Source organism: Carcharhinus amblyrhynchos, chromosome 1 (assembly GCF_965287045.1).
Source record: "Carcharhinus amblyrhynchos chromosome 1, sCarAmb.v2.hapA, whole genome shotgun sequence".
In the NCBI taxonomy this organism is placed as follows: domain Eukaryota; kingdom Metazoa; phylum Chordata; class Chondrichthyes; order Carcharhiniformes; family Carcharhinidae; genus Carcharhinus; species Carcharhinus amblyrhynchos.
The window spans coordinates 31,886,500-31,909,223 of record NC_137324.1 but is presented as its reverse complement, the minus strand read 5'-3'; the positions used below and the strand labels follow the sequence as shown (position 1 = coordinate 31,909,223).

At 43.9% G+C, this 22,724-nt stretch overlaps 1 protein-coding gene across 2 annotated transcripts in view; it reads left to right on the top strand.

The window, feature by feature from the left end:
* The window catches only part of dym (dymeclin), a 438,866-nt gene that overhangs the window by 803 nt on the left and 415,339 nt on the right, over window positions 1–22,724 (top strand). The gene's annotated exons all lie outside the window — the stretch shown is intronic.

Below are 22,724 nucleotides of genomic sequence, written 5' to 3'. Positions count from 1 at the left end.
GTCACAGGTGAGGTATCTAAAGATTGGAGTGTGGCAAATGTTGTATCTTTGTTTAAGACGGGCTGCAGGGGAAAGCCTGGGAACTACAGGCCAGTGAGCCTCTCACCTGTGGTGGTTAAGTTGTTAGAAGGTATTTTGAGAGACATGTTCTAAAGGCATTTAGAGACAGTCAGAATGGCTTTGTGAGTGGAAAATCATGTCTCTTAAATTTGAGTATCTTGAAGGGGTAACCAAGAAGGTAGTCAAGGGCATTGCAATTGATGTTGTCCACATGGACTTTAGGAAGGCCTTTGACAAGGTACCTCATGGTAGGCTGTTGCATAAGGTTAAATCTCATGGGATCCAAAGTGAGGTAGCCAAATGGATAGAAAATTGGCTTGATGACAGACAGGGTGGTTGTAAACTGGAGACCTGTGCCTCAGGGATTGGTGCTGGGTCCACGTTATTTGTCATTTATATTAATGATTTGGATGATAATTTAGAAGGCATGGTTAGTAAGTTTGCAGATGACACTAAGATTGGTGGCATAGTGGACAGTGAGGAAAGTTATCTAGGATTGTGACAGGATCTTGATCAATTGGACCAGTGAGCTGATAAATGGCAGATGGAGTTTAATTTAGATAAATGCGAGGGGATGCACTTTGATCGAACCAGGGCAGGACTTGCTCAGTTGGGGAGAGTTACAGAATGAAGAAACCTAGGGGTACAGGTTCAAAGCTCCTTGAAAATGGATTAACGAGTGGCCAGAGTGGTGAAGAAGGCATTCAGCATGCTTGGTTTCATCGGTTGGAACATTGAATACGTTGGGACGTCTTGCTGAAGTTGTACAAGACAGTGGTAAGGCCACATTTGGAATACTGTGTACAGTCCTGGTTACCCTATTATAGAAAGAGGCAGAAAAGATTTACTAGGATGCTACCAGGACGTAATGGTTTGAGTTCTAAGGAGAAGCTGGATAGATTGGGACTTCTTTCTCCGGAGCGTAGGAGGCTTGGGGGAGGTGATCTTAGAGGTCTATAAAATAATGAGAGGCAGAGATCAGCTAGGTAGTCAATATCCTTTCCCAACAGTAGGGGAGTCGAAAACTAGAGGGCATAGGTTTAAGGTGAGAGGGGAGAGAAGCAAAATGTTCTAGAGGGGTAATTGTTTTCATGCAGAGGGTGGTGAGTGTCTGGAACAAGCTGCCAAAGGTGGTAGTAGGGATGGATACAATTTTGTCTTTTAAAAAGTGTTTAGACAGTTACATGGGTAAGATGGGTATAGAGGGATTTGGGCCAAATGTGGGCAATTGGGACTAGCTTAGGGGTTAAAAAAAAGGGGTGGCATGGACAAGTTGGGCTGAAGGGCTTGTTTCCATGCTGTAAACTTCTATGACTCTAGGGGTCGTGAGGTTAAGTACAGTCAGGATTTTGCTTGTTTCACCTCTTGAGAATGTTTGAGGGGGAGGTGGGGGGCAGTGAGGAGAGAGAAGAGAATCAACCCATCTTCCTTCCTTCATATTTCTCCTGATGTGCCAAGCAAGTTATCAAATGAGTAAATCTGCTGGACCAGTCAGGAAAATTTCAGTTTCACTTTTTGGTTTCTGCTTAATCTGCGGTTCACAGTGAGGTGGGGCTGCCTGACTTAGTTGGACTTGGTGTTTCAGTTTACCTAGGGAAAAGAACCAGCTGGAAATTTTGTTCACTGTTTAGTAACCCCTGCAACATGTGTACGTATCTGTACACCTGCAAAGACAGGATTGGAATTGCATTTGACTAATGTTTTCTATGATTAAATTACCCAGTGATATTTAAAGAGAGGGCATACAGAAGAGTAATGGCTGCTAGGCTCATCTTTTTTTTTGTTTTGCAAGGTATGAGTGTCATTGGCTAGACCAGCACTTGTTGCATGTCCCTAATTGCTCTTGAGTGGTGGTGGTGAGCAGCTGCTGTGAACCAGTCCATGTGGCATGGGTATGCCCACAGTTTTGATAGGAAGGAAGTTCCAGGATTTTGATTAGCAATTGATACAGTACCAAGTCAGGATGGTGTGCAACTTGCAGGTAATGGTGCTCCATGCATTTGCTCCTTTGTCCTTCTAGATGGTGGAGGTTGCAGGATAGGAAGGGGCTTGCTGAGTTGGTGCAGTGCATCTTGTAAATGATACACTCTGCTGCCACTGTGCATTTGTGGTGGAGGGAGAGAATGTATAAGATGGTGGCTGGAGTGCCAATCAAATGGGCTGTTTTGTCTAGCATGTTGTAGAGGTTCTTGAGTGCTGAAGCTGCACTCATCCTGGTAAATGGTGAGTATTCCATAACACCTGGCCAGTGCCTTGTAGATAGTGGACAGGCATTGAAGAGTGAGGTGAGTTACTTGCTGCAAAATCTCAAGCTCTGACTTGCTCTTGTAGCTTGTGTCTTTATGTGGCAGGTCCAGTTCAGTTCAATTAATGGTAATCACTGAGGTTAACTCCCGGATGTTGGTAGTGGCGGATTCAGAACACTGGTAATGTCATTGAATGTCAAAGGGAAATGGTTAGGTGTTTTTTTGCAGGAGCTGGTCATAATTTGGCTTTTGAGTGGCATGAATGTTACTTGGCAGTTATCCCAAGTCTGAGTATTGTTCAGGTCTTGCTGCATATGGACATGACCGCTTCAGTACCTGAAGGAAGTGTAAATGGTACTGAACATTGTGCAATCATCCGTGAACATCCCTACATCTGACCTTGTGACAGAAGGAAGATTATTGATGAAGCAAACCCACACCCACACCCCAATTCCCATTGACCTCAGTTTTGCTAGGACTTCAGAACAAAGAACAACCCAGCACGGGAAACAGGCCCTTCGGCCCAACAAGCCCGCTCTGCTGCATCACCCTACACCTATTCTACCCTGCGTATCTACAAATAGAATCCCTGACTTAGCCAGATTCAGGGGAGAATAGTGTCAATTTGGTAAAACCAATCAGCCTAAGAGCACATCTTTGGGGTGTGGGAGGAAACCGGAGCGCCCGGAGGAAACCCACGCAACCACAGGGAGAATGCACAAACTCCCACAGACACAGGCCCAAATCCATGTATCTGCACAGCTAGCAGTGCTAGTCACCGAGCTGTTGCGGCGCCCGTCTACCGGTCCAGGATCAAGCACGCACACCGACACGAAGTACTAGGCCACTCCCGGAACCTCCAGGAGCAGCCCACGCACGACCCACCGTGTGCATGCCCCTCGTTTGACAACGAGGTGGACCTCCACCTGCGGAGTGAAAAGACAAAAATGTTAATCACAAGCCTGCCTTTCCGGTGTCTCCCGAGGTTCTAACCCTTATTCAATAACCCCTACCATAACCCTCCATCCTCTTTCACTCATATGCCTATCTAACTGAACCTTAAACGAGTCCAACGTTCCCGCCTCCACCACCCCACTCGGTAGCGCGTTCCATACCCCCACTACTCTCTGCGTAAAGAACCTTCCTCTCATATCCAAATTATACCTCTCCCCCCTCACCCTTAAATCATGTCCTCTTGTATTCGTAACCAATCTAGGGAGCAGTCTCTCACTATTGACTCTGTCTATTCCCTTCAGTATCTTATATACCTCTATCATGTCACCCCTCAATCTCCGTCTTTCCAAAGAGAACAGTCCCAGTTTCTCCAACCTTTCCTCGTAACCCAACCCCTCCATGCCAGGCAACATCCTGGTAAACCTCCTCTGCACCCTTTCCAGAAACTCCACGTCCTTCCGGTAGTAAGGTGACCAGAACTGGACGCAGTACTCCAAATGCGGTCTAACCAACGTTCTATACAACTGAAGCATTAGACGGCAGCTTTTAAACTCTATACCTCTTCCTATAAAGGCTAGCATTCCATAAGCCTTCCTGACAACATTCTCCACTTGTGTCACAACCTTCATGGATTTGTGAACCTGCACTCCCAGGTCCCTCTGTGTTTCTATACTCCTAATTTGTCTACCTTTAATCACATAGCTCCTCTCTACATTATTCCTTCCAAAATGCATCACCTCGCATTTGTCAGGATTAAATTCCATCTGCCACCTATCTGCCCAATGCACCAACCTATCTATATCCTGTTGTATCACCTGACAATCCCCTTCAGTACCCGCCGACCCTGCCAGCTTGGTGTCATCAACAAACTTGCTGATCACACCATCTACGCTCTCTTCCAAGTCATTTATGTAGACTACAAAGAGGAGAGGTCCCAGTACCGAGCCCTGCGGCACACCACTGGTGACTGGCCTCCAGCTGGACAAAGTCCCCTCCACAACTACCCTCTGTCTCCTATTGCCCAGCCAGTTCTCAATCCACCTAGCTACCTGACCCCGTATCCCATGTGCCTTAACCTTTTCTACCAGCCTACCATGAGGGACTTTGTCAAACGCCTTACTGAAATCCATATAGATGACATCAACGGCTTGCCCATCGTCAACCGTTTTTGTCACCTCCTCAAAGAATTCCACCAGATTCGTAAGGCAAGACCTCCCTCTAACAAAGCCATGTTGCGTATCCCCAATCAGACCGCAACGCTCCAAATGCTCATACATCCTACCCCTAAGTACTTTTTCCATTAATTTCCCTACCACCGATGTCAAACTCACCGGCCTATAATTCCCAGGGTTATCCCTACTACCTTTTTTGAACAGCGGTACCACATTTGCCACCCTCCAGTCTTCTGGGACCTCACCTGTGTCCAAAGAAGAGACAAAGATTTGCGCCAGAGGCCCAGCAATTTCATCTTTCACCTCCCTAAGCAGCCTGGGATAAATATGATCAGGCCCTGGAGCTTTATCCGTCCTTACGCTACCTAAAAGCCCTAGCACTCCCTCCCTCGTAATAGATATTTCCTGCAGCTGATCCTCAGCTCCCTCTAACAGACCGCACGATTCCAAACCCCTCTTCTTTGTGAATACCGACGCAAAGTATTCATTCAGGAGCTCCCCCATTCCCTCCGACTCAATACATAACTCCCCGCTTTTGTCCCTAAGAGGACCAATTTTCCCTCTAACTACTCTCTTACTCCTAATATAGGAATAAAATGCCTTTGGATTCTCCTTAATCCTACCAGCCAAAGCCATTTCATGCCCTCTCTTCTCTCTTCTAATTCCCCTTTTTAGCTCCCTCCTACTCTCTCTATATTCCTCCAGCGCACTCTCCGTACCCAGTCGTTTCGACCTAACATACGCCTCCCTCTTCTTCCTGACCAAGTCTTCGATACCCCCTGTAATCCACGGCTCTCTAATCCTACCTTTCCCATCCTTCCTCTTAACCGGAACATACCTCCCCTGCAACCATTTCATTTTGCCTTTAAAAGCCTCCCACTTGCCAACCGTGGACTTGCCAGCTAACAGTCCTTCCCAATCAGTGTCCTGAAGCTCTCTCCTAATCCTGCTATAGCTCGCCTTTCCCCAGTTCAGCACACTCCCGTTCGGCCGGCACTCGTCCCTTTCCATTTTTATCCTAAAGTAGACGGACTTGTGGTCACTATTAGCCACATGTTCGCCTACCTCTACCTCTCCCACCTGCCCCGGCTCATTACCCAACACTAAATCCAGTATAGCCTCTCCCCTAGTCGGACTAGTTACATACTGCTCTAGAGACCCTTCCAAAACACATTTCACAAACTCCTCTCCCTCCGTACCCCCAGCTCTCGGCCCCCTCCAATTCACTCCAGGACGATTAAAGTCACCCACTTACAACCACCCTATTCTTCCTGCACCCATCCAAAATGCCCCTGCAAATACCTTCCTCCACTGACCTCGGGCTGTTGGGTGGCCTATAGTACACCCCTAGCAATGTAATCTCTCCCTTTTTATTCCTCAACTCCACCCACAGCGACTCAATCCCTATCTCTTCCATATTGTCCTCCCTCTGCACTACTGTGATGTTTTCCTTTTCCAACAGTGCCACCCCTCCACCTCTCTTCAACCCTCTTCTGTCACACCTAAAACACTTGTACCCAGGAACATTCAGCTGCCAGTCCTGCCCTTCCCTTAACTACGTCTCTGTTACAGCCACCACATCTAACTGCCTCACACACATCAAGGCCCTAAGCTCATCCGTTTTCCCTGTCACACTCCTAGCATTGAAACAGACACAGTTCAACCCACCAGTGTCCCTCGGAACCTCCTTCTCCCTGATACTTTTCCTTTCACCCAACTCTCTCCCAGCCACCTCCCCACCCCCCCTCCATATTAGTTTAAACCCTTCGTAAACACCCTAGCTAACCTCCCCGCTAAGACATTAGTTCCCCTCTCGTTCAAATTCTCCCCTCCCTTCCTGTACAATTGCCCTTCTCTCCTAAACACCTCCCAGTGATCCACAAAAGTAAAGCCCTCTACCCTACACCAATCCCTCAACCATGCATTCAGCTGCATGATCTCTTCATTCTTTGCCCTGCTTGTACCGGGCAGCAACCCAGAGAGTGCCACCCTGGAGGTCCTACTCTTTAGTTTGGCCCCCAGCTCCCTAAATTGCCTACGTACCTCTACCCTACTGCTCCTTCCTATGTCCCCCTCCCCTACATGTACTATGACCTCAGCCTGTGCCCCCTCCCCTTTCAAAATTCCCTCTACCCTGTCCGTTATGTCCTTTACCCCTGCTCCAGGGAGGCAGACCACCATCCTGGAGTCACGCCTCTGTCCACAGAACCTCCTATCGATACCTTCTGGATGCCATACTTGATAGGATGCTGCCTTCATAGCAAGGGCAGTCACCTCTTTTATCCCATGTTATTTTCATGTTGCAACAATTGTGGAGTTGATGACGAATCATGCCAATTAATTGGTCTATGGCAGACTAATGTGGGTTTGGAAAATATCCTTGTGGTGATAAACTTTGGGATCCATAGATTCAAAGTCACCTGGTCCCCTTAAGCTTTTAGCACATTTTGCCTCCAATTTATTGATTTATCCCAATATATTTTCTAAAAAAACTCAATCAAATTTGCATTAGAATGAATCACTACTTCCTGTTTTCACTGTCTCTTGGGAGCCTGTTTATAGATTCACCACATGTACACTGAAATAATGTTTCTGGTGATTAGATCTGAATATAGTTTTTGCCAATGTTAGCCATGCTGTCTTGTTATACTTTTCTGATAAGATGAAACAAATTGTCAGGATTTACTTTAATCTCTTCGAAGCACATTATGTGGCACTTTTCAAATGTCTTTTGGAAGTAAGTGCACACTGCATCACTGTCATCAACCCTCTTTGTTACCTCATCAAAATATTCAGTCAAGTTAGTTAAACATGATTTCCCTTTAACAAATTCAAGCTGACCTTCCTTAATTAAATGCCCAAGTGAGTTAATTTTGTTCCAGCTTATCTTTTGTGCCCCTCAAGTTGATGTGATGTGTCTTGTGTGGCTGAAGAAGATTGGTGTGCATAGTGCTTTTTGTATGGTAGTTTGCTTGGGGCGGCACAATGGTTAGCACTCATGCCTCACAGCTTCAGGGGCCCAGGTTCAATTCCAGCCTTGGGTGTGTGTATGTGGAGTTTGCACGTCCTTGCCACGTCTGTGTGAGTTTCCTCCTGCAGCTCAAAGATGTACAGGTTAGGTGAATTGGCCAAGCTAAATTGCCCTTTAATGTCCAAAGGTGTGTAGGTTAGAGAGATTAACCATGATAAGTGTGTAGAGTTATAGGGGTAGGCAGGGGAGAGGCCTAACTAAGAAACAAAATTGCCTCTTCCTCACTGTACGAATTCAATGAATCTATGCTTCTTATTTCTAGCGCACATCTCTGGCCAGCTGCAATGACTGGCCATTCATTGGTTTAACCTCTCTTTGTGAGTACAGAGCCTCTCCATAGGCAAGTCCTCTGGTGCCTTCTCATGGTGACACATGGAAACTGGGTATCTCCAAACCTCAGACTAAAGCTGTTGAGGAACCCAAGAAGGTTTGGCTCTCAGACCTACAGTATGCAGGCCTATCAGTGTCTGGTGTGGACATGATCGAATCTCCTAGATTTGGACAATAGATCACACTGCCTCATGGACACTTGGGAGGGAAGAAGGCTAATGGAGAAATTCCTGACAAAAGATCTGGAGTGGACTGATGTCTCAATGTTATCTTTCTGTCCATTGCGACCAAGCAAACATAGTGCTTTGCATTTCTTTGAGCCCAACTGGAGAATGGTGGGAGGAGGGGGGCCGGTCTTTGATATTCAGGTTGCCCTGGGCCTCCAGAAATTTTGCCCAGGCTTGTGCCCTAGAGAAGCTATTGTAGTTTTGTTACAGAACATTAATGTAACACAGGAAACAGCAGTTAAGAATAATAAGTCCAACTCTGTTGGTGTAGAGAACACAGGTGCTACGGACCCTCTGCTATACTGGCAGCAACCTTTGTGTCCCATTGATTAACTATCCATGTCAAGTGGGACAGTTCTAAACTAGAAAGGTGCTGACCTGGTACAGTATATTTACTTCAGTGGGTAGTGGGAACTTCGAGTCCCTGCTCAATAAATGGACCAAATCTGTTGCACCAGACAATAAAATGGAAATTTTCTTCGATTGGTAAACTAGAATATCAGGACCATGTTTCCAGTACTGAGATTACTTGCAACTGGTCAACAATAATGAAGATAGCTGTGATTGGCATGGAACTTGATGGCTGAGTATTGATATAGTGAGTCTTATTTCTTAGTGAGATACTGGGACTGGATCATTAGATGAAAATCGTGACATGTTCATCTGGCAGGGGAAGAGTTCAGAGGAAATGAGGGAAGGATGTGGGAACATTCTGCTCTCAATGACAAAACCTTCAACAAATGGTCAGGACATGTTTGAGTTGAGAGGTAGAGAAGACAGGGCCAGTTAACATCTTGAGTATCTACTTCCAACATTGCTCCATGTTGTAGACGAAGGACAAGTTTTTGACCAAAGGAGCTTGACAGTGCTATGAGCAGAATCCCTAAAACAGAATAACCTTAACCACTGAGGAATTTCAGTGCAAGGATGAGCAGTGACTGAGACAGAGACCAGTTGCTTTTGACCCCTCATGGCACAGGAAAGATAAATGAAAATTAAAAACAACTTGAGGTTTGTTAATGCCATAAGCTTTGTGTAACTAATGCCTTTTCTGAATAAACCATGCCATAAGATGTCCTGGAGATATCCAAGATCCGTACATTGGGGTCATTGGACCTGATTAGCACAAGATGTGATCTCTCAGCAGCATTGTCAACACATGCAACTACTCCACAGTGCTGGCTGTGACACAGAACACTCCCTGGTGTGCACTGATGCCACTCAAAAGCTTTTCTATTCAAAACAGAAAGGTCACTCTCATTTCAACCTCAGTCAATTTGCTATCCAGATAAGAATCAAATGGTGAATTGGGAAGTAGTCAAATCGGCTGCTTTGTCCAGATGGAGTAGAACTCTTTGAGTGTTGTTGGAACCGCACTCATCTAGGCAAGAGGAAAGTATTCCATCATCACTCATGACTTGAAGTTGGTTGTCAGGCTTTGGGCAGTCATGCAATGAGTTATTCACTGCAGAACTCTTAGCCCTGACTTGCTGTTGTAGCCACGTATTTCTGCTGTTTGTCCAGTTAAATTTCTTGTCAAAGGTAAGGCCCAGGATGTTGATAATGGGGGATTCAGCAATGGTAATGCCATTGAATGTCACAGGGAGATGGTCATTGCCTGGCATTTATAGTGATTGTGGCAGAGGGCTATAGAGGCTGGGTCGCTAAGAACGTTCCTGGCTGAGATAAACAGGGTTTTAATCAGTAAGGGCATAAAGGATTATGAGGATAAAGCAGGAAAGTGGTTTTTGAAGATATCGCACCAGATCAGTCATGATCTCATTGAATGGTGGAGCAGACTCAATGGACTGAATGACCCACTTCTATGTCCTATGGTCTTGATCACCAAGGCATAAATCATAGTTGGTTTTGTTGAGACAATGCTATTAACACATTCTGCTATTTTATCTTTATGACATTATTTTTTATTCATGGGCAATGGGTGTCACTGGCTTGCCAGCATTTATTGCCCATCTCTTGTGGAGAGCCAACCACATTGCTGTGGTTTTGGAGCCACATGTAGGCCAGACCAGGTAAAGAGTGCAGATTTCCTCCTCTAAAGGACACCAGTGGGTTTTTCCGACAGTTAATAATGGTTTCGTGGGCATCGGTAAATTCTTAATTCCAGATTTTTTTTTAATTCCACCGTCTGCGGTGGCAGGATCTGAACCTGGGTCCCCAGAATATTAGCTGAGTTTCTAGATTAATGGCCTATTGATAATACCACTAGGCCATCGTTTTCCCCCCCATCAGCACATTAACACTTGTGTCCATGACATCTTTGTCAAATCTCTCCTGAGTTCCCACCTATCCATGGCCTACTATGCTCCACCACCTCTTAAACAATATAAAATTCAGCACACTTCTTCTCGTTAGCTTTGGAGAAGTCATACAGACTTGAACCATTAACTCTGTTTCTCTCTCACCAGATGCTGCCACACCTGCTGAGTTTTTCCAGCATTTTCTGTTAATGCCAATATGATATTATTTCTCAAGGTTTTCCCAGCACCAAGGTTAAACTGGCTGCGCTGTTGCTGTGTTTATCCTTGCATTTATTTTGAACAATGATGTAACTAACGTACTCTTCACTAATCTGAAATCTTTCCTATATCTAAATGTGATTGGGAGATTGTGGACAGCACCTCTGCAAGTTTCATCCTTATTTCCCTCAGCATTCCCAAATATATCCCATCCAGTCCCAGTGATTGATTAGGCCCGCCTTTCTTTTACTGTTGCTTCATCAATTTTTAGCCCATCTTCTATTTTAACTGCCTTCTCTTTCACTATGATTTTGGTAGCATTCTCTTGTGAAGATATTTGTCAACTGTTCATTTAGTGCCACGCTTACGGCCTCTGCTCTCTCATATTGGTCTCCTTTCTTGATCCCAAATTGGTCTCACCATTCCTCAATACTTTATACTGTTTATGTGCCTATGTGTCCTGATGCCACTCTTTCATTCTTCTTAACAGCTACAGGTAGCTGAAAACAGTTGTGGCAGAATGCAGTAATCAGGTCACCATGGAATTGTACTCCACATGATTCATCTTTCTTCTCTTGAAAAGAATCACCTTGAAAATTTCATTGCGAAATTTTGATTCCACAAGAGCATGACACCACCATGGTCGTTTGATGTTAGTGGTTAGCACTGCTACCTCACAGTGCCAGGGACCCGGGTTCGATTCCGGCCTTGAATGACTGTCAGAAGTTTGCATCCTCTCCCCGTGTTTGCATGGGTTTCTTCCTCGCAGTCCAAAGATGTGCAGGTTAGGTGGATTGGTCATGCTAAATTGTGCCTTTGTATGTCAAGATACAAAGGTTAGGGGGATTAGTGGGGTTAATGTGAGGTTATGGGAATAGGGCTTGGGTAAAACGATTTTTTTGGAGGGTTGGTGCAGACTTTATGGCAAAATGGCCTCCTCCTGCACTGTGGGGATTCTACAACATTGATGTAAGTATTGACTTGAATGTTCAGAAACATTATATTCAGTTCTCAAGTATTAACATTCACATATCATAATGTATTCTGAGAGTCTCTGCCTGTTAGCATCATGTTGCAATACTCTGCAGGCTGGCTTTGATCTTGGTGAAATGTACTTATGGTTGTAGAAGTAAATGATAGATGTCGGTAAATGATAGATGGAGTTAGAATTTGACAAAATAGTCGGCACTATTGGCTATTGTTCATGCATTGCAAATTGACGTTTACAAAGCAGAGCAATGTATTTTATTGTCAGGTCAAAGTACAAGTTTGTGTAGGGCTCTGTTCAGTCTGCACATTGAATATATTTATTCTCATCACTGAGATGCAACAAACCATTAAAGCCCTGGAATTTTTAAATTAGTTGGCTAAAAAATCAGGTGATTTGAAGGAAAAACATTTTATAAAGTGAATTATGATCCGGAATACACTGCCTGAAAGGGTGATGGAAGCAAATTAATAACTTTCAAAAGGGAATTGGGTAAATACTTTAGGGGGAAAAGAATTGCAGGGCTGTGGAGAAAAGAATGGGGAGTGGCTTTAATTGGTTACTACTTTCAAAGAACTATCTCAGATCTGTGAGTGGCATGGCTTCTTTTTGCACTGTAGGGAATCTGATTCTGTGGATAAAGAAAACTCAGTACAAACTTTCTGCTGGCGTAAAGAAGCTTTGTTTGCATAGCTTCAAACAGAGAAAGGTCTTTGTTCCATCTATCCTCATTACATTGGTGCGTTTAAAACATTTATAATAACCCTGAACCTATTTAGTTGACAAAATCCTATTGAGTCCCTTCTTGAAATCCATCAGCATGAAAACAGGCTGTTAGGCTCAACGAGCCTGTCCTGGTGTTTGTATTCCATACGAGTTTCCTCCTCTTGCAACCACCTCATCTCAACCTTCCAGCATATCTTTCTGTATTCTTTTCCCTCTCATGTACTCTGGTTTTGAAAGTGTGTAAGCTATTTTGTTCAATTACATCCTGAGATAGTGAGTTTTACTTTCTAAAAATGGAGTAAATTTCTCCTTATTTCTCAATGGATTTATGTGCAATCACCATGTATTTCTGGCTCCTATCATAGGGATTCTCCTTCAAGTTAAACATTCTTTCCACAGCTATCTAAGAACATAAGAAATAGGAGCAGGAGCAGGAGTAGGCCATCTAGCCCTTCGAGCCTGCCCCACCATTCAATAACATCATAGCTGATCTGAAGTGGATCAGTTCCACTTTCCTGCTTTCTCCCCATAACCCTTAATTCCCCTGTCTATCAGAAACCTATCCACCCCTGACTTGAATATATTCAGTGAGGTAGCCTCCACCACTTCAATGGGCAGAGAATTCCAGAGATTCACCACCGTTTGAGTGAAAATGTTCCTTCTCAACTCTGATCTAAACTGCACACACACACACACACACACACACACACACACACACCCCCCCCAATCTTGAGGCTGTGCCCTCTAGTCCTGCTATCCTTTCTAAGCGGGACGAATCTCTCAACCTCTACCCTATCTATCCCCTTCATTATCTTATACGTCTCTAAGATCCCCCTCAGCCTTCTAAACTCCAATGAGTACAGACCCAGTCTATTTAGTCTCTCTTCATAGGCTAACCCCCTCATTTCTGGCATCAGCCTAGTGAACCTTCTCTGCACTCCCTCCAAGGCCAAAATATCCTTGTGCAAGTGCGGCGACCAAAACAGCACACAGTACTCCAGCTGCGGCCTCACCAGCACCCTGTACAGTTGCAACAAGACCTCCCTACTTTTATATTCTATCCCTCTTGCTATAAAGGCCAACATTCCATTCGCCGCCTTGATCACCTGCTGCACCTGCAGAGTGGGTTTTTGTGACTCGTGCACAAGGACCCCCAGGTCCCTCTGCACCGTAGCATGCTGCAGCTTTTCGCCTTTTAAATAATAATCCTATCTGTCCAACCCATTCATATATTTTGAGACCTTTGTCAGGGTCCTCTAAGTCTTGTCTTTTCTTTTCTGAAGAAAAAAGCTCCAGCCCTGTTTAATCATAGAATCCCTACAGTGCAGAAGGAGGCCAATTTGGCTCATCAAGTCTGCACCGACCACAAACCCACCCGGCCCCTATTCCTGTTAACCCACATATTTACCTTGCTAATTCCCCAACACTAGGATCAATTTAGTAAGGCCAGTCAACCTAACCTGCACATCCTTGGACTGTGGGAAGAAATCAAAGCACGCAGAGGAAACCCATGCAGGTACATGGAGAACGTGCAGACTCCAAACAGACAACGACCTGAGGCCAGAATTGAATCTGGATCCCTGGTGCTGTGAGGCAGCGGTGCTAACCATTGTGCCACCATGCCGCCCCTGTTGGTAACTGTTGCTAGTTCCATCATTTGCAGCTCCACTGTGTTTGTGCTCACCACCTTCACTTAGGAGTTTTGATATTGACTTCAAGTCCTGGGAGAAGCTTGCCCAGAATTGCTACTTCTCATACAACTAGTTCAAAGTTCCTTTGAAAGCAGGTGCCATTGTCAGAGATGGAGAGAAAATACAAGGTGCAAACTCCTGAGCCAGCAACCCTTCCAAATAACAGTCTGCAGTATCCTGTCCTCTTTGGAGTAGAACCTTCTGGGCAAAGAATGGCCTTAGCAGCCACCTTACACAATCACCAAAACCTGACCAAAACATCTCCAAATGATGTCCTTTGTCTCGTGCTAGCAGTTTGCTATTGATGGGATTTGAACTTATGACCTTGTGTTGCTTCTCCAGCGCCATAACCACTGCATCATAACTTCCTCCTTTTCTCTGTTACACATTTACCTTAAAGGAGATGTACTGGGGAGCAACTCTATTGCCCTGGCAGCCAAGGTTCTCATTTTTTATGTACGAGGCCAACAGCGATTGTCAGTTGGTTGTCTGAGCATGGTCGATTCTATCAGTTATGCCTGATCCTGTTCTTGCCTAATACTCTCAACCTGACTTTTCAGTAGCATTCACCAGGTAACCATCATGAATGGGAATCAGAGCTTCCCTTTCTTCAACCAACCCATCCTCTCCACTTTTTTTTTCTGCATTGTTCTCTCCCTACCTTAGCATTCTGGGGCCAGAACTACTGAATATGAGATTACTGGACAGGAACAGACCAACATCAAGCCTTCCCCACAATCATGATGTCTGGAGCGATCTAACCATTCCCTTCCCTTCCCTTGCAACCCCTACCCCTGGAACGATGTGGAGAAGTGAATAAACCCATTTGATTGTGCTCCTCCACTTAATTAAACAACATAATGCTAGTAACAGGAAGGAATATGACTAACAGAAACAAAATCTATATAAATTGAGATGAAAGGACAGGAATGGATTGGTGGCCTATTCGGGTATAGTGCAACCCAGCAAATAGTGGAAAGGAAATGGAAGGAGAAATATATGACAAATATGAAATACAAAAAAAAGGGTATTTTAACTTTTTTGAAATAAGTGACAAGAGAGAGGAAAGAGTGGAATTATGTACAAGACTTTGTTGTGATTTAATGTGTAGGAAACCTAATCAAAGAGACACTGAGGTTTTTATAACCATTGTCTCAAAAGTGTTTAGAGGTAATGAAGTACTTTTGAAATGTAGTCACTGTTGTAATGTAGGAAGCATGACAGCTAACATACACACAGCAAATTCCCACAAACAGCAGTATGATGATGACCATGTAATTTTTTTTGAGGTTGATTCAAGGATAAAATTGATATGAACACGAACTCCTCTGCTCCTCTTCTCATATTGATATTGAGTATGTTGATAGACCTCAATATAGGTAATTAACTAGCTGTGGAGTAGTGAACACTATATAATGAGATTCAAGTTGTCAGAGATATAGATTATACAGTCAAACCTATTTAAATGGAAAAACTGTTAAACGTAAAACATTGGAGAACAAATAACCATGCGCAAATCCGTTTTTTACCTTTTCCAATGATTAGTGATTGTTAAATTAATAACAGTCAAATGAATGAAGCACATGAATTAATTTCAAAAATATTCATTTTACTCATAGAATTCCTACAATGCAGAAGAAACCATTCAGTCTTTTGAATCTGCACTGACTTTCCTTTATGTGGAGATGCTGGCATTGGACTGGAGTAAGCACAATAAGAAGTCTTACAACATCAGGTTAAAGTCCAACAGATTTAATTGGCAGCACTACCTTTTGGAGTCTTGCTCCTTCTTCAGATGAGTGAGGAGTTGTGTTCACAAACAGGGCATATATAGACAAACTCAATTTACAAGATAATGGAATGTGAATTGTTACAAATAATCAAGTCTTAAAGGTACAGACAACGTGATTGGAGAGAGAGTTAACCTTCGCTTAGCCCTCTCTCCACTCACATTGATCTTGGGTTCGGACATAGCGTGGCACAATAACGAGGGCCAAAGGGCCTGTACTGTGTTGTACTGTTCTATATTCTATGTTGTGAACACAACTCCTCACTCACCTGAAGAAGGAGTGAGACTCCAAAAGCTTGTCTACCAATTTAACCTAGTGTAATGAGACTTCTTACTGATTTTCTCTGACAGAGTACCTTACCCAGGCCCTTTCCCCCATCCTATCTCTGTAACCTCACACATTTTACTATAGCTAATACATCTAACCTACACATTTTGGGACACCAAGGGACAATTCAGCATAGCCAGTTCATCTAATTTGCATGACGAAATGTGCAAACAGACAGTAACGTAAGGCTGGAATTGAACCTGGGTTCCTGGCGCTGTGAGGCAACAGTGCCAACCACTTAGCGTGCTGTGGGCTGTCTTGCTCATGTTGATGTGTTGGACTCTGGAGTGGACTTGAATCTATAACCTTCTGTCTCTTAAGGTGAGGGAAATTGAGAGACAAATGTATTAGGACTTTTTTTTGAGGTTATAACTAACCAGATAGATAAATGGAGTTGCAAAGGAGATGGTCATTGACTTCAGGAAATGTAGTGGAGGTCATGTCCCTGTCTACATCAACGGTGATGAAATGGAGATAATTGACAGCTTCAGGTTTTTCGGTGTCCAAATCACCAACAACTTGTCCTGGGTCACTCTACATTGACGTTCTAGTAAGAAAGCCCACCAATGCCTCTATTCTCTCAAAAGGCTATGGAAATTCAGCATGTCTGCTAAGACTCTCAATTTTTACAGGTGTACCATAGAAAACATCCTTTCCGGATGTTTCACAGCTTGGCATGGCTCCTGCTCTGACCAAAACCATGAGAAACTACAAAGCATTGTGAATGTAGTCCGTTCATCATGCAGCTTCCCATCCATTGACTCCATATAACTTCCTGCTGCCTCAGAAAAGCAGCCAATATAATTGTTGATCCCACGCACCCCTGGACATACTCTCTTCTACCCTCTTCCGTCGAGAAAAAGATACAAAGACTGAGATCATGTACCAGCTGAACTCAAGAACAGCTTTTTCCCTGCTGCCAATCAGAATTTTGAATGGATCTAACATGTATTAAGCTGATCTTTCTTTACACCCTAACTATGACTGTAACACATTATTCTGCACCCTCTCCTTTCCTTGTCCACATGCCCTCTATGCACGATATGTTTTGTCTGTATAGTGTGCAAGTACTTTTCACTGTATTCAGTGCATGTGACAATATTAAATCAAAAATGGACTTAGTATATTTGGATTTTCAAGAGGCACTTGATAAGGTGCCATAGGAAAGACTGTTACAGAAGATGAGGATCATGGGGTTGGGGGTAACATAGAAACACAGAAGATAGGAGCAGGAGGGAGGCCATTTGACCCTTCAAGCCTGCTCTGCCATTCATTACGATCATGGTTGATTGCCCAACTCAATAGCCTAAGTCTGCTTTCTCTCCCTTATATGGTTGTATATTTGTTTGCAGGAGAGTGAATGGAAAGTGAGAATAAGTTGGTCATTTTTAAATTAATAGGCTGTTACTGTTGGATGCCACACAAATCAGTGTTGGAGTCTCAGCTATTTACAATCTATATTAATGATTTGGATAGTGGTAAGTGATTGGTGGTGAGAATTTTTCATCTCTCACTCGGGGCAGTCATTCAAACTAGGAGCTGAGAAATTAAAGACTTCAGTCAGGCCAGCTATATTAGTAACTAAGACAATTCAAATTAACAGTTTGAGGAAAATATCTAGATGGGTTAAAAGATGGAATAAATGAAAAAATTACCGAAGCCAAGTTGATTAACCTGTTAAAATCAATGCTCAGTTATGCAAACAGACCTAGAGAATAGAGCTGAAGATTATTAGGGGATAGTAAAATTAATATATTCTGAACTCTCTGAAATTAAAATTTAAGGCTTTTAGGTAATAAAAGTAAAACATTTCCATATAAAATAATGACAACAGCACAGGAGAAGCATAGAACATTACAATGCAGTACAGGCTCTTTGACCCCCGATGTTAAGAACATAAGAGATAGGAGCAGGAGTAGGCCATCTAGCCCTTCGAGCCTGCCCCGCCATTTAGCAAGATCATGGCTGATCTGAAATGGATCAGTTCCACTTTCTCCCCATAACCCTTAATTCCCTTGTCTATCAGAAACCTATTTACCCGTGACTTAAATATATTCAGCGAGGTAGCCTCCACCACTTCAATGGGCAGAGAATTCCAGAGACGCACCACCCTTTGAGTGAAGAAGTTCCTCCTCAACTCCGATCTAAACGGCCCCCCCCCCCCAAATTTTGAGGCTGTGCCCTCTAGTTCTGCTATCCATTCTAAGCGGGAAGAATCTCTCTACCTCTACCCTATCTATCCCCTTCATTATCTTATATGTCTCTGTAAGATCCCCCCTCAACCTTCTACACACCGAGTACAGACCCAGTCCATTCAATCTCTCCTCATAGGCTAACCCTCTCATCTCTGGTATCAGCCTAGTGAACCTCCTCTGCACTCCCTCCAAGGCCAATATATCCTTCTGCAAATGTGGCGACCAAAACTGCACACAGTACTCCAGTTGCGGCCTCACCAGTACCCTGTACAGTTGCAGCAAGACCTTCTTGCTTTTATATTCCATCCCCCTCGCTATAAAGGCCAACGTTCCATTCGCCTTCTTGATCACCTGCTGCACTTGCAGACTGGGTTTTTGCGATTTGTGCGCAAGGACCCCCAGGTTCCTCTGCACTGTAGCATGCTGCAGCTTTTTTAAATAATAATCCCTCCTACTATTGTTTCTACCAAAGTGGATAACCTCACATTTGCTAACATTATACTCCATCTGCCAGGTCCTCGCCCACTCACTCAGCCTATCCAGATCTCTCTGCAGACTTTCCGCACCTTCCAGGCAATTTGCTTTTCTACTCATGTTCGTGTCATCAGCAAATTTCGTTACCCTACACTCAGCCCCCTCCTCCAGATCATCTATGTAAATGGTAAACACCACAAAGCATTGATGTTGCGCCAACCTGTGAAACCAATCTAAAGCCCATCTAACCTACAGTATTCCAATATCATCAATATGTTTATCCAATGACCATTTAAATGCCCTTAATGTTGGCGAGTCCACTACTGTTGCAGGCAGGGCATTCCATGCCCTTACTACTCTGAGTAAAGAGTCTACTTCTGACATCTGTCCTATATCTATCACCCCTCAGTTTAAAGCTACGTCCCCTCGTGTTAGCTGTCTTCATCTGAGGAAAAAGGCTCACTGTCCACCCTATCTAATCCTCTGATCATCTAGTAAATCACCTCTTAACCTTCTCTCTAACAAAAACAGCCTCAAGTCTCTCAGCCTTTCCTCATCAGACCGTACCACCATACCAGGCAACATCCTGGTAAATCTCCTCAGCACCCTTTCCAATGCTTCCACATCCTTTCTTTGATGCTGTGACCAGAACTGTACGTAATACTCCAAGTGCGGCTGCACGAGAGTTTTGTACAGCTGCAATGTGACCTCATGGCTCCGAAACTCAATCCCTCTACCAATAAAAGCAGCTGATGGGTGAGCCCTTTTTAATTAAGTATTAGATAATAGTCTTAAAAGTAGGGATATTGAAGAGTTTGAACCCATGAGTGCACATCTTGTTCTTTGTGGGAACTCCAGGAAGCTTCTCATGTCTTGGATAACCATGTGTAAGGGATGCATTGTCAGCTGCAGCTCTGGGTTTTGGGGTTGAGTATTAGCTGGTATCACTACAGCGCATCTGTGAAGTTGAGATTTAGTACGGCATATCTATAAATGTGATCATCTCACAGCTTAAAAGGTATCCTGGCAGAGAGAGAATGAGTGACTACCAGACAGTCAAGAAGGACCAGGGGGCATCTTGTTTTCTAACCAGTATTACATTCTGAATACTGATGAGAGTGATGACTCCTCTGGAATGCAGCCAGGGCCCAGTCCACAGCGCAACTGGCTCAGCTGTCCAGGCAGGGAAGAGGAAGATTGGAAAATAAATAGTGACAAGGGATTTGATAGGGGAATAACCATGCTGTTCTGTGGTAGCAGTTGTGAATCCAGGATGGTGTATTTCCTCTTAAGTAGTGCCACAAAGCGTGCTAAGGAGGGAGGCTGAACAGAACGAGTTTTGGTCCATATTCATACCAACAACATAGGTAGACAGAGGATCAGGTTCTGCAGGCAAAGTTCAGGGAGCTAGAAAATAAATTAACATGCAGGGCGTCAAAGGTAACTTTCCAATTACCCCTGGCACTATGTGCAAATGAATGTAGACTGTAGTAATTAGGAGAAAGCCATTCAGCCTCTAGACCTGCTCTGCTATTCAACTAGGTCATGTCTGATCTTCACCTCAGCACCATTCTCCTGTACTATCTCCATATCCCTTAATATTTTTAATATCCAGAAATCTGTTGATTTCTACCTTGAATATGCTGAATAACTTTCGGGGGTAGAGAATTCCAAAGATTTGCCATCCTTATGAAGGAGGAAATTCCCACTCATCTCCAAATTTGTTGAGTGTATTCAGGAGGAGTTTCTCATTCAGTATGTGGACGGCCCAACTATAGAGGGGGCAAAGCTTGACCTCCTCTTAGGAAATAAGGACAGGTGACAAAAGTGTTAGTGAGAGATCACTTTGGGACCAGTGACCATAATTCTGTTGGTTTTAAGATAGCTATGGGGAATGATAGGTCCGGCCCAAAAGTTAAAATTCTAAATTGGGGGAAGGCCAATTTTGATGGACTCAGGCAAGAACTTTCAAGTTAATTGGGGGAGTCTATGGGAGGGCAAAGGAATGTCTGGTAAGTGGCATGCTTTCAAAAGTGTGCTAACCAGGGTTCAGGGTAAACACAGTCCTCTTACAGTGAACAGCAAGGCTGGCAGAAGTAGGGAACCCTGGATGACTCGGGATATTGAGGCCCTGTCAAGAAGAAGAAAGAGGCACATGACATGCATAGGCAGCTGGGATTGAGTGAATCTCTTGAAGAACATAGGGGGTGTAGGAGTAGAGTTGAGAGAGAAATCAGGAGGGCAAAAAGAGGACGCAAGATTGTTTTGGCAGATAAGACAAAGGAAAATCCAAAGAACTTCTACAAATACAAAAAGGGCAAAAGAGTAGGGCCTCTTAAGGATCATCTGTGTGTGGGTCCACAAGAAATGGGTGCGATCCTAAATAAATATTTCTCATCAGTATTTACTGTTGAGAAAAGCATGGATGTTGGGGAACTTGGGGAAATAAATACTGATGTCTTGAGGAGTGTACATACTACAGAGGAGGTGGTGCTGGAATTGTTAAAGTGCATCAAGGCAGATAAGTCCCTGGGACCTGATGAAGTGTATCCCAGGATATTGTAGGAGGCTAGGGAAGAAATTGCAGGTCCCCTAGCTGAGATATTTGTATCATCGATAGTCATGGGTGAGATGCCCGAAGATTGGAGAGTGGCAAATGTGCCTTTGTTTAAAAAGGGTTGCATGGAAAAGCATGGGAACTTTAGGCCAGTGAGCCTCACATCTGTGATGGGTAAATTGTTGGAAGGTATTTTGAGAGACAGGATTTACAAGCAGTTAGAGATGCAAAGATTGATTAGGGACTGTCAGCTTGGCTTTGTGAGTGGAAAATCATGTCTCTCAAATTTGATTGAATTTTTTGAAGGGGTACTCAAGAAGGTAGATGAGGGCAGCGCAGTTGAAGCTGACTGCATGGACTTTAGCAAGGCCTTTGACAAGGTACCGCGTGGTAGGTTGTTGCATAAGGTTAAATCTTACAGGATCCAGGTGAGATATCTAAATGGATGCAAAATTGGCTTCTTGACAGAAGTCAGAGGGTGATTGTAGAGAGTTGTTTTTCAAACCGGAGGCCTGTGACCAGCGGTGTGCCTCAAGGATCAGTGCTGGGCCCACTGTTTTTTGTCATTTATATTTGGATGAGAATATAGGAGGCATGGTTAGTAGGTTTGCAGATGACACCAAGATTGGTGGCATAGTGGACAGTGAAGAAAGTTATCTCCAATTGCCATGGGATCTTGATCAATTGAGCCAGTAGGCTGGCGAATGGCAGATGGATTTTAATTTAGACAAATGTGAGGTGATGCATTTTGGTAGATTGAACCAAGGCAGGACGTACTCAGTTAATGAGGTGTTGGGGAGAGCTACAGAACAAAGAGATCTAGGGGTACATGTTCATAGCTCCTTGAAAGTGGAGTCACAGGTGGGCAGGCTGGTGAAGAAAGCATTCAGCATGCTTGGTTTCATCGGTCAGAACATTGAATACAGAAGGTGGAATGTCTTGTTGAAGTTGTAGAAGACGTTGGTAAGGCCACACTCGGAATACTCGTAATTCTGGTCACCCTGTTATAGAAGGAAAATTATTAAACTAGAAAGAGTGCAGAAAAGATTTACTAGGATGCTGCAGGGACTTGATGGATTGAGTTATAAGGAGAGGCTGGATAGACTAGGACTTTTTTCTCTGGAGTTTAGAAGTCTGAAGGGTAATCTTATAGAGGCCTATAAAATAATAAGGGGCATAGATCAGTTAGATAGTCAATATCTTTTCCCAAAGGTAGGGGAGTCTAAAACTAGAGGGCGTAGGTTTAAGGTGAGAGGGGAGCGATACAAAAGTGTCCAGAGGGACAATTTTTTCAACAGAGGGTGGTGACTGTCTGGAACAAGCTGCCAGAGGTAGTAGTAGAGGTGGGTACAATTTTGTCTTTTAAAAAGCATTTAGATAGTTACAAGGGTATGTTGGGTATAGAGGGATATGGGCCAAATGTGAGCAATTGGGATTAGCTTAGAGTTTTGAAAAAAAAAGGGCAGCATGGACAAG